Source organism: Wyeomyia smithii, chromosome 2 (assembly GCF_029784165.1).
Source record: "Wyeomyia smithii strain HCP4-BCI-WySm-NY-G18 chromosome 2, ASM2978416v1, whole genome shotgun sequence".
NCBI lineage: Eukaryota > Metazoa > Arthropoda > Insecta > Diptera > Culicidae > Wyeomyia > Wyeomyia smithii.
In genome coordinates this window covers 8,334,508-8,347,873 of record NC_073695.1, presented here as the reverse complement: position 1 = coordinate 8,347,873, position 13,366 = coordinate 8,334,508, and the positions used below count along the sequence as shown (strand labels likewise).

General features: G+C 38.0%; 1 protein-coding gene and 1 non-coding gene across 2 annotated transcripts in view; one reads left to right on the top strand and one right to left on the bottom strand.

Annotated features, from left to right (window-relative positions):
• LOC129726149 (uncharacterized) overlaps nt 1-13,366 on the top strand; it is a 386,566-nt gene that overhangs the window by 305,241 nt on the left and 67,959 nt on the right. The gene's annotated exons all lie outside the window — the stretch shown is intronic.
• LOC129726271 (U6 spliceosomal RNA) lies at nt 9,183-9,289 on the bottom strand. Its single transcript, XR_008728315.1, has one exon. It is a non-coding gene; the product is annotated as a U6 spliceosomal RNA (small nuclear RNA).

Here is a 13,366-nt window from a genome sequence, read left to right as displayed (position 1 = left end):
TTCAGAACTACTATGAGCGGCTTCGACTAAAACAGGCTCTTATATAGGGATGAAAATAGGAATGAATTATTTTACGTACGTGGTGGAATGATATAACTTGAAAAATATGTGTGACTTCATTCTGGTTCAGAGCAATCATTTGATAAGCTCCACCTCTTTTTTCAGTTTCTAAAGTTTTTCCTCAGTTTCGTAGCACGGATGCACAAAAATGATTTCTTGTCGAGTCGGACCGATAGCACTCTCATTGAAGCAACAAAATAACATGTTTTGTGTCGTGTTGTGCAGCTTGGTTGAAGAAAATGTTCCCGTCCCCATGTCACATGTAAGCAGATTATTGCGTTCAGTAGATAGTGTATCCAGCGAATAAACACCGATGGTGCTCTCACACACGCAACGGTTTTAACCCGTATCTTATTGCGGTTTGTAACATCAAGCGAATTCGTTTGCTCGCTGTTGCGTGTTGCATCATGTTGCAACTTGGCAGCTGGGAGACGACGAAATTCTGTTTATGCTGATTGATTGAATCGACTTCATATTAGCTCTGCATAGTCGAACTAACTGCTTTTGTGAATGCGTACTAACAGGGCAATTTATTATTCAATGTCGGTTATGCTGATCGCAGCCTTTGCGCTGCCCCTACAGTGGGGGGTTTACTAAATAAAGTGAAAGTAAAAATTAGACAACTACAACAGAATTTGATTGCATCCCGCACTAAATGTCTGCTTGTGTTGATGCCAGAAAATTATTAACCTTCAATTATTTTTTTATTTGCCTTCAAATAAGCATTTTGCTGTTCAAAATCGGTTGCTAATTACAACCTTTGAGCTGCCCTAACATTGGGGGAATTAAGATACACGGACAACATGCACTGTGGAAGCTATTTCACATTCAGTAAATAAGACGGGTGCGACAAATTTAAATTGCTAGGATGCAACACAGAATACTTGCTTGCGTTGACAAAAATTATTAACTTTCAATGACTTGTTTATTTGCCTTCAAAAAGGCATTTTGATTTCCAAAATTGGATTTCCTGATGGCAATCTTCATGCTGCCCCAACACGGGGGGAATAATGGCTGTCTGGCGACACACGCTGAGAAAAACCGCGCTGCTCCTGAGACGTGGTGACCAACCACAGAGCTAGTGCTGCTGCTGCTAAGGAAGGACGACTGCTGTTGTCGCTGTCTAGAACTATTATGAGCGGCTCCGGCTGAAACAGGCTCTTATATAGGCCAAATAGCATGTTTTCAATTGCAAGGTATATGATCCTGTCGACTGTGCTTGGGAAGCAAGCATATAACGACCAATCAGAGGTCGAATTTTTCGTTTTGAAAAGGCTTGACTATTTTCAATAGTACAATAGTGTGAATAATAAAATTACAATTATCTTATTTTGGGATGAATCTTAGAAGATTTTCCAATCTATTGCTGCAAGAACGAAGGAAATCCATCGAATACTAACCGATTTATTAGCATTTGAAATTGGACATATTTTTCACTTTTTTCGGTTTTAGATTTTCATTTCACATCCCTATGTAGCCGAACTTCCTGAGAGAAGTATTCTACTTCAAAAAATAAAAACATGAAGCATAGTTTTAAATTTTTTTTGGCTGAACCAATTTTTATTTGCGACCTTTTTAAAAATACCTGAATGACATCAATCCTATATTTTCAAGTGTTTTACAAAATAAATAAATGCAAGTCATTTGAATTTCGTCGGTGTAAAATGAAAACCTGAACATATAGAGCGTCACAATATGTGTCCAATTTAAAAAATGCCTATAGCTCGGTAATTTTCCAGCAAATTTCTTATATGATGCACAATGAATCAACTGAGAGAACGACTGGGAGTGGTAATTCCTTCTCACTGTGCATCATTCAATGACCCGATTTTTCATAGACCAATAACGGCGCCGGCCACGTCCTTACAGTCAGGTGGGGATATCGCCGGTTTCGTGAAACTCCGGCACAACTTAAAAGTTTTCCATGTAGCAGTCAAATGATACCAAATGTGATAAACTTTTATTTCACAAAGACTTGTTTCAAAATCCACAAAAAAACTGAGTTATAAGTCGATGTGTCTTTAAAAGTTTTTAACTTGCTCATAGATTTCTTGGAGACGATAAAGATAATTTTAAACGCCAACTTTTCAATCCCGTTCCTCTTGGAGCTCTGAACTTCGAGTTATGCCAGTACCGCACGAAGCCTTCAATAAGGAAGGAATGTTAGAATGTAGTCTTTGCTTTCTTAGAGACCGAGTATACCTCTGCATCCCTACAAAGACCACGGACGGGAGTTTTTGTTAGTGGGGTGGGTTTTTGATCAGGATTCACTTTGATAAGTGATATGACCATGATTTAATTGAATTAATGTAACAATATAGATATGATCATATACATATAGTGTGAGATTAATGAAGATGAATTGTAAAATACAATAAGAAGTAATATGGCATGTGAAGAGATCTCGGTTGACTGCCTTGCATAGCTGAAATATCCAAATTTTTAACGCAGAAAACGCAAAAGAAATATTAAAAAGAGATTCGAAAACAATATGAAAATGATCCGTCATGTTGTGCTAAAATAAAATAGATGAACTTATATTAAACTAATTCATGACAATTCTATAGAAATTATTGTGCTGCTTTCGGTGGCTGAAAACATATTCACCGTATAAAGTCATCTAAACATTGTAGATATGATCATGTGTAATGTGAGATTCTTAAAAATGAATTATAAAATACAACAAGAGGCATGTGAAGAAAATCTCGGTTGACTGCCTTCCATAGCTGAAATTTTCAAATTTTTAAAGTGGAAAACGCAAAAAAATAATTAAAACGGATTCGAAAAACATATGAAAAGAGTCCGTTATAGTGTGTTCCCGAAAAGAGTGATGGACTTTTTAGACTTTTTCATGACATATCAATAGTTGTTGTTGTGCTCCTTTCAGTGGCTGAAAACATAAATTGAAATAGGTTATTACAAAAACACTGCCGCGCTTGCACAGACGTCTCGCTCTTTTCGACGACTATTCATCGCGTAAAATCATCTAAACAAATCATTCACACGTTCACGCATTTATCACAACCACGAACGTTATCGGCAAGAAGTGGAAAAATTGGAGTACCGTGATGCGACGATTCACAGTTTGAGCAAAACAGAAACGACCTTACACGGCTATAGACTATTTTACGAGACGTTTCAGAACTCAATTCCTGAATAATATTTCCACAGAAAACATGGAACAGCAAATACCGTGTATCCTACTCTAGCAGTTCGTAAAATGGTAAAATGGAATTGCCTAACGCGCACGCAATAATATGAGTGAAAAATATGCAGGTCGCAACTTCTTCATGTACACCTCGCGCTTTTCTATTCGCTAACAGACGTCGCTGCGAGCGTACTTCATTCGTCGGTGTTTTTTGTGCGTCTCGAATAACCGACTCGAAAACAAACAACATATTTTCAAAATAAATTGTCACTTAGCTTGCTTAGAATGTCCTGGTGACTCCTTTATCCACTGTTCTGGTAACCAGCAGAACTTAATTTGTAAAATTCACTGAATATACTTATATTATTTGGGGGGAAACAGCTTAAATTAGCTAAATTTCACGTAGAGATAAAACACGCACAACACTTAGCGGGCCTTGTTGCCAGTCCTCACCTCTTGATATTACATTAAACAGATTAAGTCAATTTAACGTCGAGATGAACCTATTTTACTATTGTAGGGGAATTGGGGCAAACCGGCATGTTGCAGATCAGACACCTGCCAATCGATTTCCGAGGCTTTTCCATTCAATATAAGATATAATTTGACTATCACTTTCAGATATTAGCGTATTACCATTAATGCTCATACATACTCATATTATCATATTATTATGCTCTGTGAAATATACTACAACTATGCAAAAACCGGTTTCTTAGAATCGCCGTTTTGAGCTATCACCGTTTTTTGTCCGATTTAAGATTTGTTTTTTTTTTCTAAAGATGGGTGAGAAGATGCAAATATATGGACAAACTCATAGAATTTTGATATTTGGTCTTGAAACAAAATGGCGTCTAAAAAACATCAAAAATTTCCGATTTCACAAAAGTTCAGAATGGCGCTGTTGCTGTCCCTTAACTTGAAATTTGTTCAAACTCGGGGAAATTTATTTTCGCATCAAACTTCGTCAAAAAATCATACATAGAAGCCAAGGTAAAAAAAATGTTGCACTGTGTTATAAAATGATAACCCTATGTAGCTAGCTGCTTGAGAGACGTAGTTCTACTTCGAAAATTTACCCTTAGTTTATGAGATACTTTAAAAATAAGACAATAGATATACTGGCGCCGTTCAACATTATATCGTATTGGGTCGTGTCAAATAAATAATAAGATGGAAGTATGCCATGGTAAGGTACGTATCACGGGATCTCACAAAGGCTGCGTACGCGAGTTTCTTAAGGAACTGAGAGATAGAGAGAGAATCCGCTCGTAGCTTTCTGACTTAATACATCTAAGTGAACTTTCATTCTGAGAGAACGAGAGGGCCGAGGAAGTCCTTAAACATAAAAGAGAGGTTCTTTGCTGTACTCCCTACAGTACATCCTGGTGACAGCGGCGGGATTAAGATTTAGAAATTTTCCTAAGGCAAAAAATTCATGATTGTTGTATGACTCAACACAGCTTACGCAAATTTAGAAAATCTATAACGAGCGTCTTAGCAGAGTGATTGAGATCAATCAAAGAAATAGTTTTCGGTTTCCGTTATACTCTACTATTTTTTTTTTGGAAATAAATACCAGTCCACATAAGCACTGAGGAAGACTGTATGCCACAGTCGAAATATATATTTGCGGACTGAATTTCAATATTTATTTCCAAAAAATTTAGTAGAGTATAACGGAAACCGAAAACTATTTCTTTGATTGACAGCTTACGCAGCTGTTCTGTTGAGTCTCATACCTAATACCAATGCACCAGCCAATTAGTTCCTTCTCTGTCTCTGTCTTTCGAATCTCACCACGAGTAACACAGATGTCTTAGGGGCCATCCACATACCAAGTGGACAACTTGAGAGGGGGGGGGTGTGGTTTGTCCATGGTCCTTACAAAAAAAAAGAATTTGTATGGGCATTTGTCCACGGGGGGGGGGGGGGGAGGGGTTAATAATCGTTAAAAATCGTTGATGGCGGTGGCAGTGGCGGTGCCGCACGCGCTTTAAACATGCACACACGCGCTACAGGCATGCATACACGCCATAAACATACACACACGCTTTAAAGCAAGCCACACACGCTAGCCACACACCTTATATATTAGGGACACACGCTTCAAATATTCACACACGTTATGTGCATACACCCTGTATATACATACGCTGGATGATGGTGGCTTCTCAAACCACCTGGCGGTGCGAGTCTCTTTCAGTTTCGGGTTGTATTTGCCCAACGATATCTGAATCGGATTACCGCTGGTGGGGTCCAATTCAGATCGAAGGGGAGCCGAACTGAAAGAGGTTGGACTGCAGCTAACCACTACCACCGCCGCTGTTGCTCGCTGCTGATCCACGCTGCCTTCGCCCACTGCCATCGGTGTTGATGTCCGATGCTGCTGCCTGCTGCTAGTCAACTGATTTGCTTGTTTGATTGATTGATTTATTTTGAAGGGACTTTAACCCCAAACGGTCATTCGTCCCTATGGTCACAGAGTTAGAGGTGTTAAATTTTGTCGAAGAGATCCGTTGCTTTGAGGAACCTAATTAGGCTATCTTCACTATTAGGTGACAGTACTTCTTCCAAACTACCAAAATTATTGAATACTCGTTCGGCATGGAAAGCTCTGCAGTCGGTCAATATGTGAATCATAGTGAGGGGAGTCCCGCAAGTAGTACATACAGGAGGTTCACACTTATCTAAAATGTATCTATGAGTCAAACTCGTGTGTCCTATTCTAACTCTAGAAATAATACGGCGTGTAACTGGGTTTCTATTATCTGGCCAGCAAATTGTAGAATCTTTGATTTTCCGATGGTTACATGATCTGTTACGGAACCACTCGGAATCCCAGCTATTTCTAATAACCTTCTTCAACCACTTGAAAGCATCCGAGGAAGAAATGGGAGTAACAGTAAATATTGTTTCGCGTCCTAAACCAGCCAGTTTATCAGCCTCTTCATTCCCTTTAATCCCAGAATGACCGGGGATCCAACAGAATTCAACGTTGTTTAGATTAGCTTTAATTTCAGCTTCAATCAACCAAGGATGCTTAACCAAATCAGACTGCATAGCCCTAAGGCAACTGGCAGAATCGCTGAAAATCACTGAACGCTTTTCGGTATCTGAACAGATGTCGGATGCCTGCATTAGAGCAAAAGCCTCTGCACTGAATATAGAGCATAACGATGGAAGGGAAGATTCCAATCTAAGATCCAATGATTTGCAGAAATTGCCGTAACCAACCTTACCGTCTTTAACTGAACCGTCAGTGAAAATATGGTAGTGTTCTTTGTATTTTTCAGTGATTAATTGGAGGAAATATTGCTGAATAAATAAACATGAGTCACCGGCCTTGATTGAATTGGAGAGAGAAAGATCTATGGCAGGAGGGTGTTGGTTCCATGGACGATGTTTAGATCTAGGCATAAGTGCTATTGGTAGGATTGAAGATTTGCATGTCCGTTCGATAAGACAGTTAGTTCTGATAATCAATGGAACCTCAGCACGGCCAGTAACACTAAGCCATCGAACCGATATTCTAGAAAGGCATTCCAGAAGATAGTACTCAAATGGTAGTTGACCACATTCAGCCACCTTTGTAGGACTTGTGATAAAAACGCCAGACGCCAGACGGAAGGCCCGATTGTATAAAGGACGAACCTTTTTAAAAACTGCATCACCGCCTTTACTATACAAGGCGACTCCATAAAACATTTTGGGTAGTAACCATGCATTTATAACCTTGATGATTGTTGATCTGTGGGCACAAGGCATTCTGGTCCCAATTGTCGAAATAAGCCGAATTTTATTAACAGTATCCTTCCGGATTGCATCCGCATGGCCCTTGAAATTAAGTGAACGATCAAGAATAACTCCAAGAATTTTAAGGTTTGGTTTAGCAGGAATAGTGACTTGGTTAATTTTTAGATTAGGAAGTTTTCAAGCTTCTTTCTGTTGGTACTGATATGAAGAAGTTGTGATTTATCAGGAGCAATAGCAAAACCTCTTTCATCCGCCCAGAGCGATACAAGATTAATAGCAGATTGCATTCTTTTCCGAGCTATAGATTTAAAGTTGTGAAACGAGAGTAAGGTAATATCGTCAGCATAAACAAGAATATTTATATTATGAGGAATAATCTCAAAAATGGATTGCATACAAATAAGGAATAGGGTCGGAGAAAGAACAGACCCTTGCGGAATGCCGTTCTCTTGTGGTTTAATATCTGATTGTGTGTTACCTATTATCACCTTGGATTTCCGGTCTTTAAGAAAGTTTTGAATAAAGAATCCCATTCGACCTTTGATTCCCCATTCATCTAAGTATTTTAGTATAGAGAAACGCCATGCACGATCATAAGCCTTAGCTAAGTCCAAGGACACCACATCTCCATGCATATTTCGTTCTCGGTAGTTATCCTTTATAGTTTCCAACTCGGTAGAATAAACATCAGTACCTTTATCTGGTCTAAGCGCAAACTGCCTATCATCGAGCAGCCCTTGTTTTTCTAACTCATATAACAGACGTCGATTAACCATCTTCTCCAGGATCTTGCCAATGCAATTCAAAAGAGTAATGGGTCTGTAACTATCAGCCATGAATTTGTCCTTGCCAGGTTTAGGAATGGGAACAATAAGACCAGTTTTCCACTCCTGTGGAATAACTCCTCAAGACCAAACAGTATTGTAAATTGACAACAAAATAGATTTCCCAATCAGGGGAAGATTCTTAAGGAGCGGATACCCAAATCTCATCAGGACCAGCAGATGAACCTTTGAGTTTACTCAAAGCCCATTCCAGCTCTAAGAGACAAAAATCCTTACTGTAGGGAAGATCGATATCAGTATCAAAACAAGGAGGATCTGCTTCTAAAACTTTTTTCCGAGCGAGGAAATTTTTCTTGTAATTATAAGATGATGAAGCGAAGGAGAAGTGATCAGCTAAATGTTCAGCATTAGAAAATGGGTCAAATGATATTTGGTTATTGATCTTGATATTAATTGGTTGACTCCCACGGTTGCCGTTCAGGTGGTGTATGTTGCTCCATAATGTTTTGGAAGTAGTTTCAGGGTTAATTGACTCTATGAACCGGTTCCAACTATCTGACTTAGCTTTGTCTATTGCAATTCTGGCTAAATTCCTAGCAGATTTGAATTCCTCAAATGTATTCGATTTCTTACGATCGTCTACAAGGATTCTTTGAAGAGCACGTAACTTTTTCCGGCGCAACTTAATAGCTTTTTTAACTTCAGGGTTCCACCAGATTTCTTCCCAGGATTACCACTGGTTCTGGGAACGTGGTTAAGAGCAATGTCAAAAATCATAGTGGAAAAGGCATTAGGCGAGGAGGGAGGGCTGCTAGAGAAAATTGAAACAATTTCTTGTTGGTAGTTAGACCAATTTGCTAACTCATATTTCCATCTGGGGCGAGAAAACGTGGCTGGAATATTTCAATTGAGAGAAATAATAATCGGTAAGTGGTCACTACCACAACAGTCCTCATGAACCTTCCATGTAAAGCAGTTGGCAAAGTTCCAGGAAACAATCGAGAGATCTATGGCAGTTGTATGACCGTTTACTGGGCTGATTCTTGTATGACTCCCATCGTTTAGTAAAAAAAGATTCTGTTCTTCAAGTAAATTCTCTAGCATACGACCTCTGTAGTTACATCGCCGACCTCCCCATGAAGTAGAGTGACTGTTAAAATCTCCCAACAATATCACTGGAGACGAGAATTGATCAATTACTTGGTTAATAGATTTCTTAAGATGGGGTAGTGTTTTCATGAGAGGGAGAAATATATATATAGATACAATAGTGGCTTTTATCGGGTAATCAATTTCGACTGCAACCACTTGAAGAGGAGAAGAAATCTGAATACGGCGGTGCGGGACTTCAGATTTGATTGCTATACCAACCCCTGTTTTAAAAGGATTACAAGGGTTTTCACTAATATAAAGTTTATAGTTTTTAATATAGTAGAAATGTGGAACGCTTCCCGATTTTGCGTGTCATCCTTGCGCAGGGGCCATGCTAATCTTCTCTGTATCGTTTCAATTTTAGTATATGTCCAGCCGAAGCTAGGACTGATTTGCTTGAGGAGAAACAGTCTCTTATATAGCCCAAAGAGTGCATTCCCGGCTAACTAGGTACTCCATTCTGTCGTCCTATTTAGGGAAAGGCAGCAAGCGACCAATCAAAAATCGACATTTGCGTTTCGACATTGTTCAACAATTTTCAATATTACAATAGTTTGAACAATCAGATTACAATTTTCTGCATTTGGACGGGTGCTTAAATGATTTTCCAATCGATTGCTGCAAAAATGACAGAAATCGGTTGGAAGCCGACTGGGTTTGAAACGTTTGAAATTGGACAATTTTTGTGACGCTCTCGATGTTTTCGGATTTGAAATTGGATCCCTGTATTGAAATTGGGTCCCTGTAATTGTTGCCGTAAGACGTATTCTACGTCAAAACAGATCGTTCTACTAATTCAAGACTGCTCAGCCGAAATTGCAACCAACCATCGCAAAAGATTTAAAATTTGAACCCATTGTGAAGGTTCACTAAATGTATTAAGCTCTACAGTTTTTCGTTGGTTGGTGGAAAATTTCACTTATGTTTCATGTGCACCCCATATATTCTAGCTCACATTGCTGATTAAAGTGAATGGAATATGCTAAAATGATGTTCTAAATTATGTTTTTCTTAATCTTCGACATCTCAAAACTGTGATCAAATAATTTTGCTTTATTCCTAAAAATAAACAGTCATTCTCTCTAATGTCCTAGAGAATGAAAATTTTGAATTACAAGTAGGTTACAATTTTTTTCGGTTTTCCTCACCTTTAATAAAACTGTGCATAAATGATTGAAAAACTTTATGGACCTCAGGCAGTCCGAAGACTGATTTGGAGGTTCTCCAGTGATATTTTTTGTGTGCAAAGAGATCTAAGTATAATATTGCTAATTTCTAGAAAATGTTTACAATGACGTACTTTTTTAATGCTTTTTTAAATGTATATATGTAAGAAATATTTTTGATGTTCATCGGCAAATTGTTATAGTTTACTATAGCAGAATAGACACAACCGTATCGAATGTAGTTAGTTCTAGGCATTGCTAATCTGATATTATTATGATTTCGTGTGCTACCTATAATGGTGTGTATCGCTTAATAACTGAATATTTAGGTTGTGTTTGATCACATTGTTTTCAACTTTGAATATGAATAGAGCGGATTCATAAAATTTAATTTGGTTGAAATTCATAATTTGGTTGGAGGTATATAGGTTCATAGTTCTTATATTTGGGTCTAAGTACTGTTCCCAGAAAATAGTTCTCATGTACTTGTTCAGTGTTGTAGTAATTTTACCAGTAATATAGTTAGGGGCGTTCTGCCAAATTATGTTTAAGTAGCATATTTGTGAGTGCACGTGAGCGTAGAATAACTTTTTTCTCTCTCTCATAGGCAGCACATGAACAGCTTGTCTTAGAATCCCAAGAAACTTCACTAGTTTTCTATGAATTTTTTCGATGTGCATGTTCCATTTAAGGTTTTGTTGTACTAGCAGCCCTAAGTAAGTCGCTGAAGCGACTCTTTCTAGTTTTTCTCCTCCCAGCCATGAGTCACAATTTACATTAAGATAGCGACTGGTGCTGGTGAAAACAATGTACTTAGTTTTAGATGCATTAATTGTCAAATGATTATCGAAGAACCACCGATTAATTAGATTCAAGTCGTGTTGCATGTCCTGAAATAATTATTCTATGCAACCAGATTCGTACACAGCTGCAGCATCATCGGCATATAATTGAATTTCGCCTCTCAACGGCAGCTTAAAAATGTCATTGATGAAAATAATAAAAAGCAACGGGCCAAGTATCGAGCCTTGAGGCACTCCAAAGTTTACCGTAAGATCTGAGCTTGAGTGATTATTAATAACTACGCGTTGTTGCCTGCCACGTAAATACGTTTCAAACAGAGTTAAGGCATTATGTCTTATACCATAGCACTGAAGTTTGGACAGCAATAAGCAATGTGGTACACAATCAAATGCTTTTGATACATCTATGAAAATGGAAGAGCAGATTTTACGGTGGTCAGTGTTCCTCTGAATTTCGTTGACGAGGTTGAAAGTAGCACTGGTGGTATTTGAATTCGACTGGAACCCGTACTGGTTTCTGTTGATTATGCTGTGTCTATTGAGAAAACTACGTAGTCGTTGTTCAATAAGCTTTTCGAATATTTTAGATAAAGTTGGAAGTATTGAAATTGGCCTATAATTACTTATAACATTTTTCTGACCGTTTCTAAAAATAGGCAGGACTTTTGCACATTTCAAGCAGTTGGGAAAAAAGCCCTCTTCAATTAAGGTTGATTAAAGTTGTTAATCTGGGAACAATTATTTGCAAGTTGTTTTTGATTATTTTGGTCGAAACACCATCAATTCCAACCGCACTGGAGCTTTTAAGACCACGAACATAGTTACCTATTTCAGTTTCTGTGGCAGGTAGCATAACTACTGAATTCTGAGTAGACGTATTAACTGTGAAATTTTGTGCATCATTGTTGAACATTCTTAACAAATTTTTGGCTAACTCGCCTGGTGCATTGACGAAGTAGTTGTTAAAAGCGTTGCATATAGCTAACTCATTCTTTAGTGAATGACCACCAATAATTATTTCTGAAATGCTTTGGCGGTAGTTGCTCGAATTTTTTGTGGAAAACAATTTCATTGAGTATAGTCCACACCTTTCTGATGTTGCCGCGGTTACGTACTATCAAGTTCTGATAATAGTTTTTTTTCTTTGTTTGATCAATCGCGCTACATAATTTTTTTGTCTTTTGTAATTGTGTAAAACAATATGATTTGCTGGCCATTGGATGGTTCTATGGAATAATTCATTTCTGCTTCTAATTTCTATGAGAATTTCCTCATCAATCCAAGGCGCTTTACATTGATACTTGCTACTACTGTGGTGAGTATAAGAATTTATTGACATTATCTCGTTTATAAGCTTCGTAAGACTATCCAAACTAACTGTGGTATCTATACGCTGCGCCAGTTCAGCTGAAATATTGTTGTAGTCGTATTTGACTGTGCTTCTTTGTATAATACAGGGTGTACGGTTGGCGTCAAAACTAACTAGCAGTGATTTGTGGTCAGTAAAACTAACATTATCCAAACAGAAATAGAATTTTCGGCAGAATAAGTCAGTGAATGCATGATCTATAATCGTACTCGATGGACCGTTCCCGTGGGTAGTATTTTCACGGGTAACTCTATTCAAGAACGTAAACCCATTAGACTCTACCATTGACTGATAGCTTAGAAAGGTTGGATTAAGTAAGTTTATATTAAAATCACCAACGCACAGTAATTGAGAAGTGTTTTCAAGAAAGCAGTCTAAGTAATCTATACAGTCTCTGAAACAGGCATGAGGAGGCCTATAGATCACTGCTATACGTATTTTAGGTTCGTTCAAAGATATAACTATAAAATTGCCTTCCAAAAACTCTTCATTCCTTATTACATCGTACTGAATAGACTGATGAACAAATATACAGGCTCCACCACCTGTTCGATTTGATCGAGGACAACAAACTACATCATAATTAGGCAATTTGCACATGTGAAGTTCATTCTGGCTTAGCCTCATTTCAGTGATACAGATAATATGCACGATAGAATTAAAACTAGATATGTAAATTAAGAGATCATCAAGCTTATTTCGTATCGAGTTAATGTTTATATGTATTACATTTAACCTAGTATTAGCGAAGATTACATTCATATTTAGGTAAGAAACGCTTAAGTTATCTCCTAGCCGTACATTATTCATAAAGTCAGCATTGTCGTAACGTTCAGTTGTATCCATAGTGAGTTTATCAAACGTAACACCAGCACACCAAACAGCAACCGAGATCAAGCCTTTCTCGGAGAAGAACGTAACTTTTTCACGTCTTCAACGGAATCGATGACATGTACTACAGAGGAATCATCTCGTTTACAGTATATATTGCCTTTGCTACACCAAACATATTTGTATCCGTGGGACTTTCGAAGAGATTTCGCTCCCTTGAAGATCGATCGTGTTTCTCTGGTCAGATTCTCATTGATGAACACTTCTGTGTGGTAACGCTTGTTGTTAGGAGGTGA